We start from the raw sequence: 25,518 nt of genomic DNA, 5'->3' as shown, positions 1-25,518 counted from the left end.
CAGTAAAACTCCTGCAAAAAGAAATGCCGCGCGCGAGGATAGTCGCAGGCGACCTCGGGCTGGAGGGGTTTTCAACGGCTCGAGCTGTCCTCCCCGAACTGTTGTGATTCTCCGGAAAGCAAATGTTTCCACGCACGCTGTGCAAATAATAAAGCCGCGGCGTCTCCCCGCCTGTGGACCGAGGCCCCGCCTGCGGCCGTGGGGGCGCCCACCTCCTCGGGCCGCGGAGGCCGCCGCCAGGGTCTGCGGAGCCGGCGGAGGGCCGGGCGGGTGGGGGCTCCCGGGGCCGCAGGCCTCCCCGCCTCCCCCGCCGTCCTCGGGGCCGGGGCTCCGCGCGGCCGGCCTCCCGGAAGCCGAGGAGCGGGCGGCGCGGGCTCCTCCCTCCGGTGCGCGCGGGAGCGCCGGGGGGACCGCGCCTCCCCGCCTAGGTGTTCCGAGCCGCGGGACCGTGCCGGCGCAGCGAGGTCTTTAGCGACGCCGAGTCGTCCGCTCGCTGTGACCTCGTGGCGCAATGGTAGCGCGTCTGACTCCAGATCAGAAGGTTGCGTGTTCAAGTCACGTCGGGGTCACGGTTCCCTTTTTTTCCTTCCCCAACGGCGGAGGGCTGGAAGGAACGCCGCCAAAGCCGTGACGTGAGAAAGCTGGCTTCGGGCGACCCTTGCGAGACTTCCCGGCGGGCCAAGAGCCCCACTCTTTTTGATTCGCATCGCGAGCACAGGGTTTCCACATGCGACTGCGAGAGGCAGAAGTTCCTCCTGGCGACCGACAGGAGGCGCCGCGGCCAGCGCAGAGCGACCCCGCCAGCGCCCATCCCGCCAGTTCAACAGTGGCCCTCGGGGTTACCGGCCCCCATCCTCCCCCCGCCCCACCCCGGGCCTCGGCAAGGCCACGCCCCCTCGCCCCCACACCCCGGACTCCGCAAAGCCACGCCCCCTCCCCCGCGGTCTCCGTGAGGCCACGCCCCCGGCCCGCCTCCTGGCCTCGGCAAAGCCACGCCCCGATCCTCCCCCCACGCAATCGGGCGCTTTGAGACACCACCTGCGGGAAGATTGAATTCGCCCCTGGAAGGGGCGGTGGTGTCTCCTTGCTGGCCCAACAGTCTTTTTTTTTCTCTCCGCCCCAAACGTTCCCTCTCACCTGGATCCTTTACACCACTTGCAGAAGCTGTGTGGATTTAGCCACAGTCATAAAGGCCTGGGTATGCACCTCAATATTGTTTGCTAATAGTTACAAACAAAACATAAAAAACAAAAGCAAAAAAGCGCTGCCTGTCCACCAGTAGAGGGATCTATAGGGAAAAAAGCAAATTGCATAAAAATGTCAACACATACTGTATATGATACTATAAATCCATGTTAAAATACAGATGGGAATTGTTCACCCCAGTTCTAGGATAGTGGTTACCTCTGGGGAATGAGGAAGAAGAAGGAATGGAGGCAGTCTTACTTTTTTTTTTTTTTTTTTTTTTTTTTTTTAGTAAATACACCCAAAATGTTAACGTTAATTACATCTGGTTCCAGGGTTCACAGAATCTAATGTGAAACATGGATTTCAGGTCGGAATTCACTCCACCTGGAAGAGTCCAAAACCTCCAAGTCAAAAAATTATTTAATAATATCCCAGGTCAATAGGACCTATAGCTTGCTAGCAGGGATAGGGGTACATTCTTTCTGAAAGACACCCTTAAGCCAGGCCTTCTAGTTTTAAAGTACCAGTCAAAAATACACTCATACTTTAAAAGAAAATAAATGAAGAGAAAGACCTTTTGTGTAAGAACCAGCAAAATCAGGTCTGCAGACTTCAGATATGGAGATTCTCAGATGCAAGTTGCTCAACGGATGCATTTATTCTTTTAAAAATAAAAAAGGGGACTAAAGAATGAACAGGAGACAATAAGAATGCCTTGGTATGTTTTTAAAATAACTAAAAAGAGAATTCTCGAAATGAAAGATTTAATTTTTGATATTAGAAACACATGGATATATTATCCACCAGATTAGAGCTGGAAAAAAATAATGGATGAAATAAAATATTTTAGTGTTCGAAATGTTTGTAAATCTTGGCATTCCCTCCAAAAGGTGATGCATAATTCTCTTCCCTTTGAGTATGGGCTGAATTTAATGCCTTTCATCTAAAAAAAAAAAAAAAAACACAGTAAAAGTAGAAGTTATGGTATGTGACTTTGGATGCCTGGTCATAGCAGAACTGTGGTTTCCGGCCTTTCTCTCTGGATCACTTGCTCTGGGAAAGCCCGCTGTCATGTTGCAAGAATACTTCTGAAATCTTGCAGAGGGTTTCACCTGATGACGAATTGAAGCCTCCAGCCAACAGCCTCGTGAATAATCTCTTGGATGACTGTAGCCGCAGCCAATATTTTGACTTAACTTCATGTGAGACCCTGAATCAGAACCAATCAGCTAAGACACACCCGAATTCCTGACCCTCAAAAACTATGGGAGATAATAAATGTTAAGATGCTAAGTTTTGGGGTTAATTTCCCACGTAGCAATAGATACCTAACACAAAGGTAGAATCAAATCACACTGCAGGCAAATAAAGACGGAAAGATATTAAAAAAAAAAAAAAGAGGCAAAGAGATACAAAATATGGGGAGAAAGGTAGCCGTACTGTGGATAGAATGAAAATGTCTGATCTCAGCCTAGCTGGAGTTCCCCGAGAGAGAGAAGAGATGGTAAGATAGAGGTCGTATTTGGAGAAATGGTAGCTACTAACTTTTCAGAATTGATGGAAGACATGAGTCCTCACTTGCAAGAAGCACTCTATCTCCTAAGTATGAGAAGGAAAAAGAAATCCATAGCTGTATACAACATAAGGAAACTGCCCAGTATGGAGAGTAAAGATTTTTAAAACAACCAGGGGATTAAAAAAAATTTTTTTTTCTACAAAAAAATAAGAGGTGGACTAAAGCTGAATTCTGATCAGCAACAGGAAAGCCAGAAGTTAAAGCATGGGACTTTTGGTTTTGGCTCAGGTCGTAGTCTCAGGGTCCTGAGATTGAATCCCATGTCCACTTATGCTCAGTGCAGGGTCTGCGTGGGTCCCTCTTTCCCTCTCCTTCTGCCCTCCCTGCCCCTAAATTAATTAAATAAATAAATAAATAAATAAATAAATAAATAAATAAATAAATCTTTAATTCCAAAGCACTGAAAGAAAACAATTGCCAACCCAGAATTATAGAGCTGGGAAGTTATCTTTCAAGAATAGAGATATTTGGGAATGCCTGGGTGGCTCAGTGGTTGAGTGTCTGCCTTCAGCTCAGGTCATGATCCTGGGGTCCTGGGATCAAGTCCTGCATCAGGCTCCCCTGCTTCTCCCTCTGCCTGTGTCCCTGCCTCTCTCTGTGTGTCTTTCATGAATAAATAAATAAAATTAAAAAAAAATAGAGATATTTTCAGGTACCTGGCTGGCACAGTTGGTAGAACATGCAATCTTTGACCTTGGGGTTGTAAGTTCATGCCCCATGTTGGGTGTAGAGATGACTTAAAAATAAAATCTTAAACAACAACAACAACAACCAGAGATATTTTCTAACAAATGGAACCACCAGCATCCTTCCCTGAAGGACTCTCTGAGGGGTGTTCTTTAGGGAGAAAGGAAACAGTCCCAGACAGAAAGTCTGAGATGCAAGAAGGACTCAGTGAGTAAAGGAAATGGTGAACATATGCGTTAGCTAACAAACCTCAACCATACGGAAACAAAGAAACATCAGGAATGTGTGAATTTGCAAAATAGAACTACAATACTGGACAAGAAAGGTAAACATGGAAGCCAGGGTAAACATAATCTGGGAATAAAGCCTTTTAAAGTAGTTATATTTTTTGAAAGGAAGGATATTTATTAACCAGATACCATGTTAAGTATTTTCAAATGTAGGGTAATCACTAATGCAGAACAACAACAACAAAAAAATCAGCTGAAGATATCAAGATTTGAATAATAAATAAATTAACAACTTTGGCCAAATGGGCATAGAGAGAACTCTGCATATAACAATTAGATAACACTGTTGTTGAGTTTACATACATTTTGTATAAACATGACCACCTTCTAGACTTTAAAGGAAATCTCAACAAACCCCAAAGCATAGGTATCATTCAGGTCAATTTCTCTGACCCCATTCATTTAGACATCAACAAGGAAAAGCATACTAAAATTAGGATATTTAGGGGTACCTGGGTGGCTCAGTGGTTGAGCGTGTCTCTTTGGCTAAGGTTGTGATCCTGGAGACCAGGGATCAAGTCCTGCATCGCTCCCTGCATGGAGCCCGCTTCTCCCTCTGCCTGTGTCTCTGCATCTGTGTGTCTCTCATGAATAAATAAACAAAATCTTAAAAAAAAAAAAAGGGTCAGGCAGAGAGCAGGTTTCTAGAACAAAATCTCTGATATAAATATCTAAGAGCTCTGGGATAGGATGGCCCTGGCGGTGGCTTGTGTGGGGTGTGGGGATGGATGGAGTAAATAGAGCCATTTGGAGCTGATGGTTATAGAGGTATTGTTTGGCTTACTAGATTGTTACTGGAGATAGCACTCAGACTCCCTACAAGTGCCACTTACTGGGATGGTTACTGCCACGAGGGATTGATTTCCTGGTCCAAATGGTGTAGATTGTGAATTGGAAGTCTACTTTTTTTTTCTTAAGTAATCTCTGTGCCCAACATGAGGCACAACCCCAAGACCAAGAGTTGCATGCTCTACCGACTGAGCCAGCCAGGTGTCCCTGCAGCTCTACTTTTATATTTGGCCTGGCCATTGTCCATTCGTGTATTCAATCTCTCAAAGGCTATTTATCCTCCAGCTGCCTCCTTGCAGGGTCACTGCAACCTGTGGCCTCAGTGGAAGTTCACAGATCCCATCAAGTGACCCTCTCCACAGGGCCCGCTCTGTCCCCGGGTGCTGGTAAGCACTGCCTCCCCACAGGTCTGCAGGCTCCAGGCTCAAACACCCTGGTAGGGCTTTCCAGAGGACTCATGACTGAATCCTGTATCCTTGACTCCAGAGAGAAAGGATATACTTGGGCATCAGAATCTGCTACAGGAGACAGAGCACAAGTGGCCAAAGCTTCGAGAATTCATCAGTGATCCTGTGTTCTGTTTTCTCCCCTGCATCCCATTTGAACTTGATGCTACAGAGAAAGAGCAGGGTGGTGACCTCAGGCCAGGGGCACCCCTCATTCCCCTGAGCTGCCCTTACTCAGAGAGAACTCTAGAAGCTGAATGTCAGAAAGAAAAAGAGCGACATCTGCCCGGTTTATCTCCAGGGTTGATACACACAAGTGACAGGAGCAAAGAATAAAGACAAAGGAGACCGACCAAGAGAAACCCAGATATATTTTTAAGTGTCCTAAGCACGTTACAGAGATAGGTCTCCTTTTGTATCAGATAAAATGACAGATCCACACAGTGATTATCTCTGGGTGGCGAGATGACAGATTTTTGCTTTGTCTTTGCACCTGTGTTTCTCATTTTCCCACAATGAAGAGTCAAGGACAGTGTGGTGAGTATGCTGAATGGGGTGAAGGTGGGGGCGGGGGGGATGCTTGGGTCTACACTCTGGCTGTATCTCTGATCAGTTGTGTGATTTGGACAATTTGTTCTATTTTTCACTGCTCAGTGCCGAAAACCCTCATCTGGAGAATGGGAAAAGGTTCCTACCTCATAGGGTTGTGGGTGAATGTATGGAGAGTGTTTCAAATAGCAATGAGCACATAGTAAACACCATAGACAGTGGCATTGTGTATTATTATTATTAATATTCCAACATTATTATTATTCCAACATTATTACTGTTTCTGGAAACTCCCGAAGATCTGTCAGTAGAGACAGGTCACATGAGTTCAGCACTTGGACGAGAGATTGTTCTGCTGCCTATCTGACCCCGTGATTCTGTGCCCTGTGTGCTGAGAAGGGATCATGCGAATCTACATGGGTGGGGCCCAAGCAGCCGCCACAGGCAGCCCGGCTCTTGTCAGGCCCCCCACGTGGGGCATTTTGACCACAGCTGGGGGTGCATCGAACAGAAGACCGCGCTGCCTGCTTAGAGACTCAGCTCACCAGCAGAGGGCGCAAGGGGCAAACCCAGGAAAAATTGGGCCTTGAACCTGGAACATCTTTTTCTTCACACAGTGAGTACTTGTGAGCGTTTCTTGTTTGAGTATCCCTAAAAAGCTTTCTGGAAAACGATATGACCTTTGCACATTTTCAAGTGGGCACCTAACACTTTTATTATAATTTAAAATCGTTGCAAGAGCTGGCCTATTATAAATAGTAACATGTTAAAGTAAGCAGTTACATCATTTCCTAAATAAAGCCCATGAAGTATAAACACCATCACGATTTGATACTATGATGCATTTTAAAAAGACAAGAACAAACTCCTATGTACTAGTTAGAAATTTTATAGGTTTCCTCCTCTTTGTATGTGATATACTTTCATTCTGGATGTCTTTTATTTACGGCCCTGTCATACTTCACAAAAATGCAAATATAAGTTGAAAAGTAAAATGCCTATTTCCTGAGAACTTAGAAGTTGAAGCGTTAACAATTTTTCTTTGGGATTGAATTATCACTATGATTCATATTACAACACAGATGTATTACAAGTTTTAATACCAGGGCTTAAAATTGTCAGGTTGCCTCTTTATTTGGCACTTCTCAAGTTTTTCACACCCTGGGGCAGTGCACTCTAGGGAGAAACTGGCTTTTCTGGTGACAAAGACTGAACAAAGAAAGGGCAAAGGCAACCAAAAAGAACAGCCCATAGGGTTTTTCTCAGGCAGAGTGGTTTTAACAAGGAAATTGAGTCTGGAAAATTCGTCCCTTAAAACTGACCGTGTCACGGGCACCTGGGTGGCTCAGTCGGTTAAGCATCTGCGTTTGGCTCAGGTCATGATCCCAGGGCCCTGGTATCATGCTTAGTGGAAGTCAGCTTCTCCCTCTCCCCCTGCCTCTCTCACCTGCTCATGCTCTCTCAAATAAATAAATAAAATCTTAAGGAAAAAAAAAAAAAACCTGACCTTGTTACAGATTTCCTTGGAAAGTCTTTGAACATCCTGGGGTGTGCTGTCAAAACCTATTATTCAGAAACCAGGAAAGCCAAACAAGCACATTGGCCACTGGTCTGGGTGGTGGCCCAGCAGAGTGGATGAAATAGGAGCAAGAGCACTTTGCAAGAAGCTTTCATTAATGTCCAGAGCTCCCAGGAGAGCTGGGTCAGAAAGCACTGATCAAAGTCAACCCAGAGAAAGCCTCAGGACCGACTCACAGGTGGCATCTGTGCAAAGGGATGATGAAAAGAAATTTTCCCAGATGACAACATAACTTCAGAGCCAGGAATAACAGCCCAGCAGGCAGGTGGTATTTCGATTTTAAATGTTTTATATCATTTTTAAATGTTTATATTACATATTCGAAGCATCACGTGTGTCTATATTCTACCTAATGGTCTTACTTTGCTCACTGAAATAGTTTAAGAATCTTCAAATTCCACTTTTAGCAAGTCCTATAAATAGAATCTGAATGTGATAAAATGACAATATTTGAAACTCACCCCACTGTTTTGTACTGTTTTTTTACTTTTGAATAAGGGTAGTTTGTGATTGAATGGAGCTCGAATCCCTTGCTCTTTTGATCATGTCTGATATTTTGAAATAGATGAAATGCATGTGTCTTGGTGGAAAGCGTAAACTTTGAAGTTAGACATGTTTACACTCAAATCCTAGTTTGACCATTGCTTTTTAAATGAGCCTTAGTATTCTTATCTGTGAATATCAATAAAGAATAATAATGCCTACATTGCATTTTTGTGTGGGGTGGTTGTGTGTGTGTGTGATATTGGACAATGTCATTTTAATACTACAGCTTGGGGACGCCTGGGTGCCTCAGTGGTTGAGCGTCTGCCTTCGGCTCAAGTCGTGACCCTGGAGTCCTGGGATCGAGTCCTGCATTGGGCTCCCCACAGGGAGCCTGCTTCTCCCTCTTGCCTGTGTCTCTGCCTCTCTCCGTATCTCTCATGAATAAATAAAATTAAAAAAATGTAATACTACAGCTGGTCTTAGGGACCTGACTTTCAGGTCCAGTTCTTGCTCTAAATTCCCTATGATGTTGAGAAGTTTTCAACCTCTCTGAGACCTAGTTGTTCAATGTGAGTGTGTGTGTGTGTGTGTGTGTGTTTTTAAAGGCCTACTCTTTTATTTTAAGATTTTATTTATTTATTTTAGAGAGAGAGAAGGAGCAGGAGCGAATCTCAAGCAGACTCTCCTTTGCTCGTGAGTCTAACACGGGGCTCAGTCTCACAATTCTGAGATCATGATCTGAGCCGAAACCAAGAGTCAGATGCTTAACCGACTGTACCACCGAGGCGCCCTTGTGCAATGTTTTGGATGCAAGAATTTTACTGGCTGTGTTGTTACAAATCTTCCAGCACTAACACTCTCTGCTTGTAGCTCTCTCCAACTTCGCTGCTTCCACACGGTCCTCTGACCTAGATTAAATAGACTTGAGGCACCTTGCAGAACAAAACTCCTGGGATCATTATAAATGCAGACATTTCATAGACTCTTGGGTCGAGGCTGCTTCTGACAACATGGAGATGATGGATGCCTTTTCTGAATCTCCACATCTGAAAATATGGAATTTATTCGTTTTTATTGCTTTGTGCTTGGGGACAGCAGGCTCACACAATGCATTTGCTGAATATTCCTGTCTGTTATTTCTCTGATATTAAATTATACCTTTTATTTTTCTGCTGTCTCTGGAATCAGGACAGAAGTCATTTCCAGTCCCCCTTCTGCCACTTAGTGGCCACCTACCCTCGGGCAATTGTTAGCCATTCAAACGCTAAACTAACCCATCTGAAGAAGCTAAGAACCCCTCAAGGATTGCTGTGAAGATTAGGAGATTATGGATGAAAGCACTCAGCCTGCAATATGGCAGTGGCTAATGCTATTACAAAAAAGAAAATGTCATTATTTCAAATTACGGGTAATGATATGATGTTTTTATGGTTGTTGTAGCAGTCAGCTTAGGCTGCCATAGCAAAATACCATGGGTTGGGAGTCTTAAACAACAGACATTAATTTTCTCACTGTTTCTGTTGCCAGAAGTCCCAGATCAGGGTGCCGGCTGACTCATTTTCTACTGAGGACCCTCTTCATGGCTCTTCAATGGCTGCCATCTTGCTCTGTCTTCACATGGCCTTTTCTCTAATGCATGGGGGTCTTCTTTTTTTTTTCATGGGGGTCTTCTTATAAGGGCATCAGTCCTATCAGATTAGGATCCCACCTTTATGACATCACTTAGTTTTAATTACCTCCTAAAAGCCCTATCTCCAGATACAATCACATTGGGGGTTTACAGCATGTGAATTTGGGTGGAGACACAATTCAGTTGTCATTAATATTCTTGAGGAAAGATTCAAATGGAACTACTGGCTTCCTGGTGTTCAGTGGTTCAGTAACACCCAGGTCCCTGAAAGTCCCTGCCCCCAGGTGCCCGATGTTATTTTTGATCTGAATAATCCTCAGACCACAGTAGCACCTCACAGGTATGGCCAAGCAAACAACCCTTTACAAAGATGCCTTAGAATTTGAGGGTCTCCGGGCAGCCCGGGGGGCTCAGTGGTTTAGCGCCGCCTTCAGCCCAGGGCCTGATCCTGGAGACCCAGGATCGAGTCCCACATCAGGCTCCCTGCATGGAGCCTGCTTCTCCCTCTGCCTGTGTCTCTGCCTCTCTGTGTGTGTGTGTGTGTGTCTCATGAATAAATAATAAAATATTTAAAAAAAAAAAAAAGAATTTGAGGGTCTGGGGATCCCTGGGTGGCTCAGTGGTTTAGCGCCTGCCTTTTTCCCAGGGTGTGATCCTGGGGTCCTGGGATTGAGTTCCGCATCAGGCTCCCTGTATGGAGCCTGTTTCTCCCTCTGCCTGTGTCTCTGCCTCTCTCTCTCTCTCTCTGTGTCTTTCATGAATAAATAAATAAAATCTTTAAAAAAAAAAGAGAGAATTTGAAGGTCTTCCTGATTCTTACAAACATGGTCCTTCAGATGACTCCAAGCTGCTATTTGTAGCTGCACAGAACTTTCTGGACTGGAGGCATGGAGGACGGGATATTCATCTATCTTTGATGCTGTGTTTTAATCCTCTTTTGAACTTCTCCTGAGCTAACACAAATGTCTGCTGTCTTCCGCCCTCTTTAACCAAGTGCTGAAAATCCAAAGGGTGTGGCATTGTATGTTATATGGAAAGTATCATCTTCTTTCTTTTATAGAATTGTAGTTCCCTTAAGACATAAATTCTTGACCTTTATTTTATTTTATTTTATTTTATTTTAAAGACATATTTATTTTGAGAGAGAGAGAGATAGAGTACGAGAGGGAGGGGCAGAGGGAGAGGGAGAATCTCCAGCAGAGTCCACGCTAAGCATGGAGCCCAATGTGGGGCTTGATCCCAGCACCCTAGGGTCATGACCTGAGCCAAAACCAAGTGTCACATGCTTAACCGACTGTAACACTGAGGGACCCCAATTCTTTTTTTTTTTTTAAGATTTATTTATTTATTCATAGAGACAGAGAGAGAGAGAGAGAGAGAGGCAGAGACACAGGCAGAGGAAGAAGCAGGCATTATACAGAGAGCCTGACGTGGGTCTCGATGCAGAGTCTCCAGGATCACGCCCTGGGCTGCAGGCGGTGCTAAACCACTGCGCCACCGGGGCTGGCCCCCTCCCCGCCTTTTTTTTTTTTTTTTAAGATTTTATTCACTCATGAGAGACACGGAGAGAGAGGCAGAGACATAGGGAGAGGGAGAAGCAGGCTCATCGCAGGGAGCCCAATGCAGGACTTGATCCTCATACTTGGGATCATGCCCTGAGCCACAGGCAGATGCTCAACTGCTGAGCCACCCAGGAGGCCCAAGGCACCCCAATTCTTGACCTTTAAAGTCCTCAAGTTTGGGGCACCTAGGTCACTCAGTGGTTGGGCGTCTGCCTTTGGCTCAGGGTTTGATCCCCAGGACCCGGGATGGAGTCCCACATCAAGCTCCCCGCAGGGAGTCTGCTTCTCCCTCTGCCTGTGTCTCTGCCTTTTTCTGTGTGTCTCTCATGAAAAAATAAAATCTTTTTTTTAAAAAAAGTCCTCAAGTTCATCCAAAGAAATTAAGAGAGTAAGAACTCGGAGAACAGTGGAGCATACTTGTAATATATACATATTCCACAAAGGATTCATATTTAAAATATATAAGGAGCTCTCATATTTGGTAAGAAAAATAGGCAATGTTTAGCAGACCCAATATGAAGATACAGAAAAGATTTGAACATACATTTCAAAAAGATGCTTGGGTGGCCAAAAAACATAAGAAAAGATGACAAATCTCATTAATCCCTAGGGGAATGGAAATTGAAAGCAAAAATCTACTACTACACACACTGGGATGGCCAAAACAAGAAATCCCACACGTTGGTGAGGAAGTGCAGCCAATGGAAATGTCCTGCACTGCCAAGGGCATTTTCCTTTTTTTTTTTTTTTAATTAATTAATTAATTAATTCATGATAGACATAGAGAGAGAGAGAGAGAGAGAGAGGCAGAGACACAGGCGGAGGGAAAAGCAGGCTCGATCCCAGGTCTCCAGGATCACATCCTGGGATGAAGGCAGGCGCTAATCCGCTGAGCCACCCAGGGATCCCCCTGAGGGTATTTTCTTACAGTGGATTAGAATATAATCAGGAGGGATCCCTGGGTGGCTTAGTGGTTTAGCGCCTGCCTTCGTCCCAGGACGTGATCCTGGAGACCCGGGATCGAGTCCCACACCAGGCTCCCTACAGGGAGCCTGCTACTCCCTCCGCCTGTGTCTCTGCCTCTCTCTTTTTCTCATGAATAAATAAATTAAATCTTAAAAAAAAAAGAATATAATTATGAGAATTAGTCAACTACCACTATGCAAATGAGCACAGAGGAAGCTCACAGCTGAGACACTGTCAGATGAAAGAAGTCAGACACAAACAGGTGTGCCATCTAAATTCTTTTTACATAAGTAGAAAACAGAGCTAATCTGCATTTGTATTAGTTTTCTAGGGTTGCCATAACGTATCTCTATACTCTTGATGATAAACAGAAGAAATTTATTCTGTTACAGTTTGGAAGCCAAGAAGTTGAAAGTCAAGATGTTGGCTTTGTTCCCTCCAAAGGCTCAAGGGGAGAATCCATCATGACCCCTTTTGGTGGTTCTAGGTGTTTCTGCCTGTGTCCACATCACTGCAGTCTCTGCCCCTGTCTTCACATACCCTCTTCATGTGTGTCTTTTCCTCTTCAGTCTCCTATTAGTACACTTGTCATTAGATCTACAGCTCACCTAGGTAATCCAGAAAGATGTCTTCTTCAGATCATTAATTTAATGACATCTTCAAAGACATTCTTCCCAAATAAGGTCACATGTATGAATTCTAGGGTTTAGGACATGGACCTATCTTTTGCGGAGTGTGGAAGACGCACATTTCAACCCACTAGCATGCAGGTAAAAGCCAAGATAGTGGTTTCATTTGGGTAGATTAGTGACTAGAAGGCCACAAGGGGGCTTTTGGGTACTTGGTAATGCTCTGTCTTTAATCCGGCTACTGGTTACCCAGGTGTGTTCACTCTGAGAAAATTCACCAAGCTAATTTCATAAATATAAATATAATATATATAATATATTTCATAAATATAATCATAAGCTTATTCACTTATGATCTGTGCACTTTGATTTATGTATGTTGAACTACAATGATACTTTTTTTTTAAAGATTTTATTTATTTATTCACGAGACACACACACACACAGAGGCAGAGAGAGAAGCAGGCTCCACGCAGGGAACCCGATGTGAGACTCGATCCCAGGTCTCCAGGATCACATCCTGGGCCGAAGGCGGCACTAAACCACTGAGCCACTGGGGCTGCCCTACAATGAAACTTTTTTCAAAAGAGTTCATCAAAAGGGTTGGTAAAAATTGTCCACTTTTGGCCAACCTTCCCAGCCTCCTAATGAAGGGAGTTTGGGGTTCTCTAATCAGACCATACCCAGGGATGCATCATTGGTTCCAGACACCTCAACTTTTGTAGGATGTGGGGCTTCAGTATAAAGAGGGTCAATGACAGATCACACACCCCAGAAGAAGCTACAGAATTATTATTATTTTTTTGGACAGAAAAGTTATGAGAGAAATAGCATACTTGGTTCAGATCATTCCAGAGCTCTCATGTGGGAAGCAGAGAAGTCACACATAGTGTGAAAACAGAATTAGGTCTGGCAGGTGGGGATTTCATATTATGTCTCAGCATAATGAAGAGTCTTCTACTTCTGTGGTACTGTAAGCGGAATACCCGGAATCCGTGAATATGTTACATCATATGGCAAAGGGTAATTAAGGATGCAGGTGGAATTAAGTTGTTAATAAGTAGACAGGGTAATTATACTTGGTACCTAGGGTGCTCTAATGTAACCACAAGGCTACTTAAAAGTGGCAGAGGGTGACAGAAGAGGAAAGAGCCAGAGTGATGTGGTATGACAAAGACTCAATTGGTACTGCTGGATTTGAAGATGGAGGAAAAAGCCATGAGCCAAGGAACATGAGCAGCCTTCAGAAGCTAGGAAGGACAAGGAAATAGATTCTCTCCTAAGGCTTCCCAGGAGGAATGCAGCCCTGCCAATACCTTGATTGTAGTCCAGTGACACCCACTTTGGACCTCTGGCCTCCAGAACAGTCAGATAATACATCTGTGTTGTTAAGTCACTAACTAGCCACGCAGCTAGTTACAGCAGCCCCAGGATGGCAGCTAGTTACAGTGGCCCCAGGACACTGATACAAATCACAGGGTCCTCATCACTGAAGGTGTTGAGGAACTGGAGGACAATTTGTGGTGATAAGCATAAAGAGCAATCTAGAGAATCTCTAGGACTCCTTATATCTTGGAGAGGAGGAGGAGGGCTATATTTGCATCCTGCAATGGAGTTTGTGGTGCACTTTTATACACGTTATCCTTTTATCTTCTGAGTAAGTTTATAGAAATAGAGGGGCATCTGGTTAGCTCTGTCGGTGAAGCATGCAACTCTTGATCTCAGAGGTCGTGAGTTTGAGCCCAGTGTTAGGGGTGGAGATTACAGCAAAAAAATAAATATCTAAAAAAAAAAAAAAGTTTATGCAAATAGGCCAAGTGGGAATTGCTCTTTTTTCTTTTTAAAATTTTTTTAAATTCAATTAATTAACATATAATGTATTATTGGTTTCAGAGGTAGAGTTCAGTGATTTATCAGTCTTATATAACACCCAGTGCTTTTTACATCACATCCCCTCCTTAATGCCCATCTCCCAGTTATGTGTCCCCCAACCCCCTTCCCCTCCAGCAACCCTCAGTTGTTTCCTATGATTAAGAGTCTCTTATGGTTTATCTTTCTTTGTCTCTGATTTTATCTCATTTTATTTTTTCTCTCTTCCCCTATGATCCTCTTTTGTTTCTTAAGTTCCACATATAAGTGAGATCATATGATAATTGTCTTTCTCTGATTGACTTATTTTGCTTAGAGTAATACCCTCTAGTTCCAAATATGTCGTTGCTAATGGTAAGATTTCATTTTTGGTTTTGGTGACTGGGTAATATTCCATTATACAGATACACCACATCTTTATCCACTCATCTGTCAATGGACATCTGAGCTCTTTCCATAGTTTGGCTATTGTGGACATTGCTGATATAAACATTGGGGTATAGGTGCCCCTTTAGATCACTACATCTGTGTCCTTGGGGTAAATACCCAGTAGTGAAATTGTAGGGATGTAGGGGAGCTCTATTTTCAACTTTTTGAGGAAGCCCCATACTGTTTTCTAGAGTGGCTCCACCAAGTAGGAATTATTCTTTTTTTTTTTTTTTTAGTGGTAATTATTCTTATCATTTAGGGCAAGAATGTTAAAATTCAAGATGAAGTGGCCAGTCTGTGGTCATGCAGCCAGGAAATGGCAGCAGCAAGGCCAGAACCCAGGTCTCCTGATTTACAGGTGGGTGGCTCTTTCCACTCAGTGATGCTGCCTTGATGAGAGTCCAAAGGTCTCCTCTGATGGGGAAATGAGTGAGTTTGGTTTACACTGTCCCAAATAATCCCTAGGGTTTCTCCTTTTAGCCTTCAAACCCAGGCCCAGTCCAGTTCTGCCCTGCACCTCTGGGCAGCCCCGAGTCCATGACCTCCTGGCCAGTTTAGGGGCTTGAGCTCCTTTGTAGCTGAGCGAGACTTGGCCCTATGAGTGACCAACATCTTGAGCTCATATTGTGGCAGCAACTGGCCCAGGTGCTAACTCCTGGCTTTGCCTGGAGTTTGTTTATTTTGATCACAAGGGATTGTGGCAACACCTTTGTACACTGAAGAACTAGGTTTAAAATCTCAGGGCGCTACATCAGGTCTCAGCAAGGCATGAGCTGGGTGGGGCAGGCAGGCATTCCTGTCTAGGTGTATGTGGGTGTACCTGAGGGGTGCAGTGCCCCAAACCCAAGGTGAGTGCGGAACAGTCTTCTCTCCTGGGCAGGGACATGGGCTTCCTCTGAACACACACGTCAAACACTTACTTCCAGTTGCTTGCTCTACATCCATTCTGCCTTCATTCTATGCTACAGGAACCACAGTGCTTTTAATGGGTCATTTCCCATCCCTCTTTCTCTACCAGTCTGTACTCCATCCTATTTCAAGGGGTGTCCCCTTGTTAGCCTAAATCAATCACCAAGTCTTACCACAAAAGCCTTTATGAAGATAGTATTGGGGGGGATCCCTGGGTGGCTCAGTGGTTTCGCGCCTGCCTTTGGCCCAGCGCGATCCTGGAGTCCCGGGATCGAGTCCCGCGTCGGGCTCCTGGCATGGAGCCTGCTTCTCCCTCTGCCTGTGTCTCTGCCTCTCTCTCTCTCTCTCTCATAAATAAATAAAAATAAATCTTAAAAAAAAGATAGTATTGGGAAGGATGTCAACTTTCCCACTATAGGCAAGGTGAAGTTCTACCATTTATTTTATTTTATTTATTTATTTTTAAGATTTTATTTATTTATTCATGAGAGACACACACACACACACAGAGGCAGAGACACAGGCAGAGGGAGAAGCAGGCTCCATGCAGGGAGCCCGATGTGGGACTCAATCCCGGGACCCCAGGATCAGGCCCCGGGCCGAAGGCGGTGCCAAACCACCGAGCCACCCAGGCTGCCCCCATTTATTTTATTTTTAAAAAGATTTTATTTATTTGTTTGACAGAGCATAAGAGAGCACAAGTAGGGGGAGCAGCAGAGGGAGAGGGAGAAGCAAGCTCCTCACTGAGCAGGGAGCCCAACATGGGGCTTGATCCCAACATCCTGGGATGCTTGAGCATATGCTTAACCAGCTGAGCCACTCTGATACCCCTGGATATGATTTTCAAGTGAAAAAAATTTTTTTTGAATCCTGGACAGACTTGGTAACCTTGGAGATCTTGACTTTTTCTCCTTTTCAAATACCTGTAATGTTTCCTTATCTGGCAGTCTCACTGAAGGGTCCACTGAGACAACTGAGAAGTGTTTACCCATCAGAGCCAAGAAAACTGCCCTTTGGGGGCATCTCTATTGGGTAGGGGCCTGCGGTGTGGGACCTGAAAGAATTCACCCAAGGCAGAACAAAAGAAAAAGAAATTTATTGAATACACTGCAAGGGAGCAGTGTGCAGGACAGCAAAGGAGAGATTGTCTGTCATGAGGCAGTGGTAAGGGGCTATAGTTACAGGGTGAAGCAAAGGAGTATGGGAACATATGGGATTTTTCCTTTTCTGGTAATCTTAGGAACTGTGCCTGGTTGTAATTGGTCAGTTAGGGTCTGTGGCTATTTTGATGTGGGGCACTGGATGAGCTTGTTTGCATTCAGCTCGGTGGTTACTGTGGGGTCTTGTACCTTGCTCAGGTTTTCTTTCTTTCTTTCTTTCTTTCTTTCTTTCTTTCTTTCTTTCTTTCTTTCTTTCTTTCTTCCTTTCTTTCTCTCTTTCTCTCTTTCTTTCTTTCTTTCTTCTTTCAGATTTTATTTATTTATTCATAAGAGGCACACACACAGAGAGAGAGAGGCAGAGATACAGGCAGAGGGAGAAGCAGACTCCCTGTGGGGAGCCTGATGTGGCACTGGGATCATGACCAGAGCCAAATGCACATGCTCAACCACTGAGCCACCTAGGTGCCCCCTTGCTTAGGCTTTCTTTGTGCAAGCCTGTTGCCTAAAAGCAGCCTCTACAAGTAGGGTCGTTTACCCGGAGCCAAATCTCATGAAGCAATAAAGCCTAGCTCTCATTGATCCTGTGTTTTCTGTGTGTATTCTGGCTCTCTTTCTATCCCAAGTTACATCTGGGTCTTGGCAAAGTCTGGTTTTGGTCTGGTTCTGACCTGTATACAGCTACTTATGTCCCATTGCAGGGGATGGGGGAGATTTATGATTGGACTATTTGATGAGCATTATCAGATGGCAGAGCATAGGAATTCTAGCCATTACTTTACTTCTTCATTTGTCTTGGGGATTCTGAGATCTCCTGGGAAACCTAGATTTATTTATTTATTTTTTTGTTCATATACCAATATGAGCTCAAATCACTTATAGGAAAAGTAGTTTTTTTTTTCTTCCTTGGAATGGAGAGAAACTGTATGGTAGCTACAGCTCAACCAGTCCATTAGTGTCAAGGTGTTTTACTTACTGACCTGTGGGTGAAGTGGATAAAACAGGTGTTTTGTTCTCTTTCTCTGTGTATAAATTTATAAGAAGCATTCTGTACCCAGCTCCAGTGTGTGTGTGTGTGTGTGTGTGTGTGTGTGTGTGTGTAAGGGGCGGTTCCCCACACCATCAAACAGTTCTTAGACGTTAGCCCAGGATCCTACAATTCAAGTCAATTCTTATACCATCTAACTGGAGATAGTGTCACATCCCACAGATAAAAAGCTCAGTCCTATAAGACAGTCCCCTCACTCCTGTCCCCAAGCCTCCGTACCACTTCAAATGCCAATCACAAGTCCAGGTTGTCACCTGTGCTTCTGACCAACAGGCTATAGATTGGAGGATGTACTCTTGACTCCCTCTTTTTTTGACCCCTTCTTTAGACTCAGTTAATTTGTTAGAGCAGCTCAAATAACTCAGAAACAGTTTACTTACTGGTTTATTATATAAGCCAATTACTTACTGGTTTTATATATACAGGTTTTATATATTACTTACTAGTTTATATATACTAGATTACTGGTTTATTATAAACTATATAACTCAAAAACAGCTAGATGGAAAAGATGCCCAGGGCAAGGTATGTGGGAAAGGATGGGGGGCTTCTGTGTTCTTCAGGGCCCACCGTCCCCAAATATCCACCTGTTCACTAACCCATCAGGTCCTTGAACCCCATCCTTTTGAGTTTTTACGGAGGCTTCAGTAAGTAGGCATGATTAATTAAATCATTACCATTGGTAATTGAACTCAACCTCCGACGCTTCTCCTCTTCCTGGAGGTTGGGGGTGAAATAAAAAGGTCCAACCCATTAATCACATAGTTGGCTCAACTGGCAAACAGCCCTCACCCTTAGGTGAGGTCCAAAAGTCACTATGAACAGAACAAAAGACATCTTGATTTCCTTTTTTCTTTAAGATTTTATTCATTTATTCATGAGAGACACAGACAGAGAAGCAGAGACAGGCAGAGGGAGAAGCAGGCTTCCTATGGGGAGCCCAATGTGGGACTTGATCCCAGGACTGGGGAATCACGCCCTGAGCCAAAGGCATATGCTCAACCACTGAAACACATAGGTGTTCCCCAAACCCCATTTCAGACTGATGACCTCCGTAAAACAATAAAGCTTTTGAAAGAGGACTCAACAATCCCCATTTTGAACTCAGTTTCTAAATGATTAAGGTCTTTCTAGCTTATCTCTTAACCTCAGGCAAGAGACCCTGTGGACAAAGCACCCTGTGCTGGGCACCCAGCTACCCCATCAGACAGTAAACTTCCCCAAGCTAGGGAGACCCCACCTGCAGGTGATCCACTCCAAGACAATGATGGACCTGATCTTTACTGCACACCTGCATCCCCCCATCACTCTTTGCCCCACATTTTCTTTATGCAATCCTGGAAGTATTTTCAGCACTTTGGAGACTTTGAGAAGCTAGTCCCTTGTCTTCCTGGTGTTGGCCTCAGTGAAATAGATTTCTGTCCTGTTTCACCACCACTGTCTTTCTGCCTTTGGCTTTTGTGAGTGGGGAGTGGCCGGACCTGGTCTGTTTGGGACCCATGGAGCCAGGGTGTTTGTTACGCCTGGGTCCCAGCTACATTTTCTTGTATCTTTTCTTTCTTTATTTTTTTTAAGATTTCATTTATTTATCATAAGAGACACACAGAGAGAGGCAGAGACATAGGCAGAGGGAGAAGCAGGCTCCCTGTGGAGATCCTGATGTAGGACTTGATCCCAGGACTCCAGGATCATGAGCTGAGCCAAAGGCAGAGGCTCAACCACTGCGCCACCCAGGCGCCCCAATTTTCTTGTTTCAAACCACTAAGTTTGTGGTTATTTGCTACAGCCACAATCTACAAACATGTATCACTGGCCAAGATTGATTCAAGAAGAAGTAGAAGATCTGAATAGACCAGCAACTCATTTCTTATTTCATAAGAAATATAAACTTTTCCCTTTTATCTTATTTTCAAACAAAATATAGCTCCTAAAAGGCATCTAGCCGGTCTTCTAGATGAATGTCTTCAAACCTTCAAAGAACAGATAATTCTTATGATATTTTAATAATCATAGAGCATAAAAATAGAAAGCTTCACAACTTACTCTACAAGGTTTTAAATGGTGTCAATAGCATAAGTTGGACAGTGAGCCCATATACAAAAGACTCTTACCAATGCACGCACATATAAAAATCCTGAATAAAGCACTCGTAATAAATTCACCACCCTATGCCAACGATACTACACCATAATCAAAGGAATTTTATTCCAGGAATCAGTGATGGTTAATCATTAGTGAAGCTACGATGAACTGACATGAAAATCCTAAAAGAAGAAAATGTGACTACTTCAGTGAATACTGGGACAAAAAAGTAGATAAAATTAACTTCAACACATGCTTTATTTTTTTTTAAGGATTTATTTACTTATTCATGAGAGACACAGAGAGAGAGGCAAAGACACAGGCAGAGGGAGAAGAAGGCTTCCTGCAGGGAGCCAGATGCAGGACTTGATCCTGGATCCTGGGATCACACCCTGGGCCCAAGGCAGACACTCAACCGCTGAGCCACCCAGGCATCCCTCAACACATACTTAAAAAAAAAAAAAAAATCTCTTATCAAGACCACATATGAACATGATAATGACAATTTGTCAAACATATGCAGCAAAGTCAGTACATTACTCATCTAGGGGGATAAGAAATGAATTAATGTAGGGATATAATTAACCTGGAAGACTCAGGATCTTAATGAAGTACATTCTTTCTGAACAGATCTGCAGATATAATGCAATGTCAGTCAAAACAGCACTGTCCAAGGTAAGCCTGCTTTTTCACAACCATTCATGAAATAATCCTTTACTTCTTCATGGACTCCAATGGACCTTCAGAAATATGACTTTTAATGTAAGAAAAGGGGGCGCCTGGGTGTCTCACTTGGTTAAACATCTCCCTTCTTCAGCTCAGGTCATGATCCCAGGGTCCCTGGGTTGAGCCCCGAGTCAGGCTCCCTGTTCAGCAGGGATCTGCTTTTCCCTCTCCCTCTGCCTCTCCCTCTGCTCCTTCTCTCTCTTTCTCTCTCTCTTGCTCATTCTTTCTCAAATAAAGCAAATCTTTAAAATAATAAAAAATTATATTAATGTAAGAAAAGGTTAATCAATAAGGTCAATTTCTTGGCTGCCTACTGTTCCCTTGATCGAATTGTCTAGTCTTCTGCTGTGTATTGGTTTAACCTGATTATCAACTGACAGAACTACTCCTCCCTCCCACATTACTTTCTTTTTCTTTTTTTTTTTTTACTTTCCTTTTCTAGAAAAATAAATTTCCCCTTTATCTTTGCCTCTTTTTATTCCTAAATGCTTTTTGAGTCACTATTAGATTTTTTAAAGTATGAAATACATTGGAGTAGACTAAAAGGTTTTAGTCTTTTACATAACTTGGAAAAGATCTTGGAAAGATCTTGGAAAGGTCTTGGAAAAGGTCTTCAAGAACATCACCTGTTTCTAATGGATTCAAGTTTTTTCTAAAATTCACAAATAAATGTCGTATCAATGGCATATCAAAATTATTCTTAAGCATTGTTTTTGAGGGCCTCCCACAGCACGGAAATGCTTGTGCTTTGGCCACATTGCATTGAGCTTTGGTGTTTTTCATCCCAGTGGGATAAAATCTGAAATTTGACCTGCCACAGAAACAAGCAAGTCAAACAGTTTCATAGCTTGTTATTTATTGCCAAAGAAAGATACTTAAAAGCTACAAGAGTTGTTTGCAGTTCTCTGCAAAGGGGAAAACTTCCACCTGTTCCCCAAATTCTCAATTCCATGTTAGTTTTGCCTGGTGTTAAGAGTTCGATTTATTTGTTCCAGAAGTTGGAGGAGTGGCTCTGGTTCTATTTAAACAATAACTTTCAGGAGCTGGACTGATGCTGACACATTATTACTAACTGTGGTCCATGCTTCACTTAGACTTCCTTGGTTCTTTACTTAATGTTCTTTTTTCTGTTCCACAATTCCCAAGATACTACTTTATATTTTGCTGTCATGTCCCTTAGGCTCCTCTTGGCTGTGACAGTTTTTCAGAATGCCCTTGTTTTATTTTGTTATTGACTTTGACCATGTTGAGGAGCGCTGGTCAGGTATTTTATAGACTATGCCTCAATTGAGATTTGCCTTATGTTTTTCTAAAGTTAGACTGGGGGTGGGAGGGCTTGTGGGTTTCGGTGAGAAGACCAGAGGTTAAGCTCCATTTTCTTTTTTTAAGATTATTTATTTATTAAGAGAGAGAGAGAGAGAGAGAGAGAGAGAGAGAGGCACAGGCACAGGCAGAGGGAGAAGTGGGCTACATGCAGGGAGCCCGACGTGGGACTCGATCCCTGGACTCCAGGATCACACCCCGGGCTGCAGGCGGCGCTAAACCGCTGAGCCACCGGGGCTGCCCTAAGCTCCATTTTCATACCACCTCAAAGGTACTATGGTTGGTTAAATAGTATCTCCTCCAAAGGCCTGTCCACTTGGACCCTCAGAATGTGACCTTATTCTGAAAAGAGGGTCTTTGCAGATGTGAAGAAGTTAGGATGAGGTCGTAATTAGAATGAGTCCTGATGTGATGGCTGGTGTCCTTATAAGAAAACATAGACGTAGACATCATACGAGGAGAATTCCGTGTAGTGGCAGAGACAGAGATTGAAATTATGTGGCCACAAAACAAGGAATGCCAAAAATTGCAGGCAACCAGAAGCTAGGACAGAAGTATGGAACAGATTCTGTCTCTGAGCCCCCAAGAGGAACCAACTCTGCCAAGTCTTGATTTTATTTATTTAAAAATTAAAAAAAATATATTTGAAAGAGAAAGCAAGTGGGGGGAAGAGAAGGCAGAGGGTGAGGGAGAGAGAATCTCAAGCAGACTCTGTGCTGAGCATGGAGGCTGACATGGGGCTCGATCCCAGGACCCTGAGATCAGGAGCCAAAATCAAGAGTTGGGCTCTTAATCGACTGAGCCACCCAAGCACCCCTAAGTCCTTGATTTTAAACATCTTGCTTCCAGAACTAAAATGAATAAACTTCTGTTGTTTGAAGCCATCCAGTCTGTGGTAACTTGTTTCAGCAGCCAGAGAAAACTAAGACAGTTCCATCTATCCGTATGATTTTGATCGTGACCTTAATCGTCTGGCTGAGGTAGTGTTTACCGGTTTTCTCCCCTCTACACGTATTATTTGCCCCTCTGCATACTGTGCTCTTCGGAAGGTCACTGTACACAGCCCCTTTCAGCAGAGAATTACATTCTGCAGCACAAGGAGGGTTTGTTTGTTGCTACTGTGAGATTTCTACCATATTTTCATGCGGTATTTATTACCAATTTAAAGACTGATACTGCCTCCTGAAGAAATTGTGTGTAGCAACTTTGTTAAACCCCTTTATTAATACTATTAGATTTACCATTTGCTTTATTTGGATTGCGTGTAATTGTAATTGCAAGTAATGCTCTTACCTCTTTTTTCTCCGTGTTTGTATCTTATATTTCTGTCCTAGGTCTTATTGCATTGGCCAGGACTCCAGGAGACTTGAAGAACGGCCGTGGTTGCAGATCTAGTGTCCAGCTTAGGACTTTTGTCTTTTGGGACTCACGGCTTCCCCTTTACTCCCTACATGTAATTCTGGTGGGTCTGGTGGGTTTCTTACCAGTCACAGTGATGAAAAATTGGAAGTTTTTGGGTTTGTGACCAAATGGCTAAGAGAATTTTTTAAAAAGATTTTTTATGAGAGGGAGAGAGAGAGAGAGAGAGAGATATGGAACGAGATAGAGAGCACGAGCAGGGACAGAGGGAGAAAGAGCAGACTCCCTGTGGAACAGGGATCCTGACAGGGGTTCAGTCCCAGGACCCTGGGATCATGACCTGAGCCAAAAGCAGATGCTTAACTGATTGAGTCACCCTGAGAATTCCAGTTATGTTTTTGGTGCAAAAAGGTGATTTCATTATAGCACAAGGGCAAGAGCCATAGACAGAAGAGCTGCACTGGAATTGTGAGAAGTGACTGATTTATCTATTTTTTAATTAGTGGGGGTTAGGAAATAGCAGAAGTCTCTAAGGAATTTGGAAGCAAAGCTTTCAGGACCTTGATGGGTTAAGGTTACTTTTAGAAGTCTTTAATAAAAGAGAAACATTAAGGCTGGAAGGCAGCCCTGAATTCCTTGAGGAAGGTCACCTCTGTATGTTTCAGGTATCTATCGGTGGGGGGCAAGCTGTAAAGAAATTTAATTTCAGCTACATTTCTCTTGCCTTTGTTTCTCTCAAAAACAGCACCTAGCCCTTCAGGGACAGAGCTGAGCACTGCTGCAGGTCCAGCCGAATATAAGACTCTTTCCCTGCCCAGGATGATTGTTCCAGAGTGGGGAAGAAATCTGCATATGGCCCACCAAGTTTCCTTGCTGTTTTTTGTCTGTTTACTTGTTTGGAGCTAGAAGAGGGGGAGAGTCTTATTAGCTGGCTTGGGCAAGGGTGAAAAAAGAGATAAGGATTCCTGGAGGCTACGGTGCCCCATACAGAGGAAAAAACTCTGCCTACAGAGAGAGTATGAAACCAAGGAGAGAATTAAAAAACAGTGGGAATGTGAAGAGAGGGAAAACACTAGAGATCTTGTTTTAAAATCCCTGAATCAGGGATCCCTGGGTGGCGCAGCGGTTTAGCGCCTGCCTTTGGCCCAGGGCGCGATCCCGGAGTCCCACGTCGGGCTCCCGGTGCATGGAGCCTGCTTCTCCCTCTGCCTATGTCTCTGCCTCTCTCTCTGTGTGACTATCATATAATAAGTAAAAATTAAAAAAAAAATCCCTGAATCATGGAATGCCTGGGTGGCTCACTCTTTTAAGTTTCTACCTTGAGCTCAGATCCTCCATGCCTCCTAGTCCCCCCGCCCCTCAACCCTCACCCCAGGGCCCAGGGCTCCCTGCTAAGGAGCCTGCTTCCCCCTTTCCTCCCTCATGCTCACTCTGTTTCTCTCTCAAATAAATACCAAAAAAAAAAAAAAATCCCTGAATCCAAACTTTCTGGTTATGTGAGTCCCAAAATGTATGTTTCCCTCCCCCCCCTTTTTTTTGCTTATACAAGGCGTTTTGACTATTACAGAAACCATCCCGTCCTAGTGACTAACGTTTGTTAGGCAATTATTGTGTAGCCGGCTGAAGGCAAGTGGTCCACCTACACAAGCTCGTTCAATTCTCACCAAAACCAGTGATGGAGACACTACCTCAATTTTACAGATGAGGGAACTGAGGATCTAGGAGGCAAGGAAGTTGCTGCGCTCTCCCAGGGAGAACGTGGCAGGTGTCTCTTGCCTCGAGTTTGTTGACACTCACAAGCTCTTGTTCTCCCACTTCAGACTGATGGATAGATACTCCGGGAAGACTGGCGAACCGGATTTGTTCTATTTGGAAGATGCGGGCTTGTTGCTCTATTTTGGTAGAGTCTGAGTTCTTTAATGCAGTTGGCGGGAGAAAAGGAGCACGCAAATTCCCAGCGTAGCCTCAGCTCCCGGCACGTGCCGAGCAGAGGGCCGAGCAGAGCCCGGTACCCGCAAAGCCCAGGTGTGCGCGGTGCACCCGCGCCTGAAATCCCTGGGGGGTAGGCGCGGAGCTGGGGGTCAGGTGTGTGCGTGTGTGGGGGGTGATGGGAGGCACGGGGCCAGGGAGGGGGGGTGCAGGGAGGACTGACCGCGGGTGGGGTGGGGGTGATGGGAGGCACAGGCCGGGGGAGGGGCGGGGGGTGGAGCGAGGCACCAGGACGGGGTCCGGGGTTGGG

The 25,518-nt window shown here is 44.2% G+C and overlaps 1 long non-coding RNA gene and 1 other non-coding gene across 2 annotated transcripts; both read left to right on the top strand.

Moving 5' to 3' along the window:
- The first annotated feature begins 497 nt into the window (after window positions 1-497).
- On the top strand, window positions 498-569 carry TRNAW-CCA (transfer RNA tryptophan (anticodon CCA)). The gene has a single exon. It is a non-coding gene; the product is annotated as a tRNA-Trp (tRNA).
- A 5,281-nt stretch (window positions 570-5,850) lies between these two features.
- Window positions 5,851-25,349, top strand: LOC125755047 (uncharacterized). Its single transcript, XR_007410550.1, has 4 exons — window positions 5,851-6,141; window positions 20,502-20,546; window positions 23,255-23,382; window positions 25,100-25,349. It is a non-coding gene; the product is annotated as an uncharacterized LOC125755047 (long non-coding RNA).
- Window positions 25,350-25,518: the final 169 nt, after the last annotated feature.

This window comes from Canis lupus, chromosome 5 (assembly GCF_003254725.2).
Source record: "Canis lupus dingo isolate Sandy chromosome 5, ASM325472v2, whole genome shotgun sequence".
NCBI lineage: Eukaryota > Metazoa > Chordata > Mammalia > Carnivora > Canidae > Canis > Canis lupus.
The sequence above is the reverse complement of the archived record's forward strand: the minus strand, read 5'-3'. Positions and strand labels throughout refer to the sequence as shown.